Source organism: Populus nigra, chromosome 2, assembly GCF_951802175.1.
Source record: "Populus nigra chromosome 2, ddPopNigr1.1, whole genome shotgun sequence".
Lineage (NCBI taxonomy): Eukaryota > Viridiplantae > Streptophyta > Magnoliopsida > Malpighiales > Salicaceae > Populus > Populus nigra.
Window position 1 is genome coordinate 9,486,274 of NC_084853.1, and position 2,500 is coordinate 9,488,773.

Consider the following 2,500-nt stretch of genomic DNA (forward strand, 5'->3'; position numbering starts at 1 on the left):
CGCCTGCCGCGGCCAGCGACGTCGGGCTGGCCCCTGCAGCGCCTAGCCTCTCCCACGCAGGGGGCAGGCCAGAACGCGGGGGGCCAGGGCCCGAAGGCAGCCCCCCTGCGGGCGAGAGAGCAAGCCAGCAGGGGCTGTCCGCGCGTCGCGCAGCGCGGCATGGCTGCGGGGGCCGCGCGCGCGCGCCCAAGCGCCCAAGGGCCCCCAAGGGCCCCAGGCCCTCAGGCCCCAGCGCCCCAGCGCCCAGCGCGGGCGGGCGCGCGCGCGCGTGTGGTCTTTGAGGGGCGCCGGCCTGGTGGCTCCCTAAAGAGCAATAAGTGTCATTGCAGCTCTGGCAGGGGGAGACACTACTAGGTCCCAGCTGTCACCCCCCCTCTAAAAAATTCATTTCTTGGTATTTTGAGCTGAAATTTTGCACAGAGGTTGGCAAAAATCCAATCCACCTTCATTAATTTTCCCAGAATTTTTCGAGGTCGGGAAGTATTTGTTTTAATTTTCCTACCATTAGAAATCGAGTAAATCCGCAAAACTAGGAACCGGCCCGGAATGACCCCAAATTCAGTGGGCAGCCTCATAAAAATATGGCTGATTTTACTGGATTGGTTTCATGTGGAAAGCACGACGTTTTCTTGTAGGAATGCGGGAACCCCGGCAGCTCGCCTGCCGCGGCCAGCGACGTCGGGGACGCTGGCCTGCGCTGTCGAGCCCGCGAGGGCTGTCTCCGCGGCAGGCCCCCCCTGAACGGGGCACGACAGGCCACCGCGCTGGCTCGTCCAGCGTCGACAGTCCCTCGTCCAGGTTTCAGATCGCGCCAAGTCGAACCCATGACCTGCTCAAGCCATCGTGCGCTGCCGAATTCGCATCTGCGTGTAGGCTGCCATTCCACGCGGCAGCCCCTGTTTTCGTCAGCGTGCCCCCCTGACGAATTTTCCTGCCTGGCCCAGTCCAGCGTCCAGCCCCTGTTCGTCGAAAAATCTGCGCTGCCGATTTTCCACGCGGCAGCCCCTCTTTTCGTCAGCGTGCCCCCCTGACGAATTTTCCTGCCTGGCCCGGCCAGTCCAGCCCCTGTTCGTCGAAAAATCTGCGCTGCTGATTTTCCACGCGGCAGCCCCTCTTTTCGTCAGCGTGCCCCCCTGACGAATTTTCCTGCCTGGCCCGGCCGGTCCAGCATCCAGCCCCTGTTCGTCGAAAAATCTGCGCTGCCGATTTTCCACGCGGCAGCCCCTGTTTTCCTCAGCGTGCCCCCCTGACGAATGTTCGTCGAAAAATCTGCGCTGCCGATTTTCCACGCGGCAGCCCCTCTTTTCGTCAGCGTGCCCCCCTGACGAATGTTCGTCGAAAAATCTGCGCTGCCGATTTTCCACGCGGCAGCCCCTCTTTTCGTCAGCGTGCCCCCTGACGAATTTTCCTGCCTGGCCCAGTCCAGCGTCCAGCCCCTGTTCGTCGAAAAATCTGCGCTGCCGATTTTCCACGCGGCAGCCCCTCTTTTCGTCAGCGTGCCCCCCTGACGAATTTTCCTGCCTGGCCCGGCCGGTCCAGCATCCAGCCCCTGTTCGTCGAAAAATCTGCGCTGCCGATTTTCCACGCGGCAGCCCCTCTTTTCGTCAGCGTGCCCCCCTGACGAATTTTCCTGCCTGGCCCGGCCAGTCCAGCCCCTGTTCGTCGAAAAATCTGCGCTGCCGATTTTCCACGCGGCAGCCCCTCTTTTCGTCAGCGTGCCCCCCTGACGAATTTTCCTGCCTGGCCCGGCCGGTCCAGCCCCTGTTCGTCGAAAAATCTGCGCTGCCGATTTTCCACTCCGCAGCCCCTGTTTTCGTCAGCGTGGCCCCCTGACGAATTTTCCTGCCTGGCCCGGCCAGTCCAGCGCCCAGCCCCTGTTCGTCGAAAAATCTGCGCTGCCGATTTTCCCCGACGAACCTGCAGCTGCACAAATCCGCGCTGCCACTGCCCCATTGTCTGGACCAACAATCTTTTCCATCAAGCCCTGGACTATAAATCGTCCAGACTCATCGCCAGCACCCGCTGCCGATTCTGCCGACTTTGCCGATTTCGTCGGCGCTGCCGATTCCAACACTGCCCGCCGTGCCTGAACCAGCGCTGTTTCGTCAGCGTGTCCCCTTGACGAATTTCCCTGCCTGGCCTGGACAGTCCATCTTCCAGCCCATGTTCATCGAAAAATCTGCGCTGCCGATTTCCCCGACGAACCTGCAGCTGCACAAATCTGCGCTGCCGATTTCCCCCCCTGTCGGCATGGCTGCCGCTGCCCCGATGTCCAGACCAACAGTCTTTTTTGTCGACTTTGCCGATTTTGTCCGCGCTGCCGATTCCAACACTACCCCCTGCATCCAAACCAGCATTGTTTCGTCAGCTCTTCCCCTGACGATTTTAGCCCTGTAACAAACAGTAGGCCTCCAATCCCGCCAACGGGAGCCAAGTTGATAGGGAAGAGAATTGAATGACGCGCCTGGTCCTCGCACCCCGCCACCCGAGGGGCCTTTTT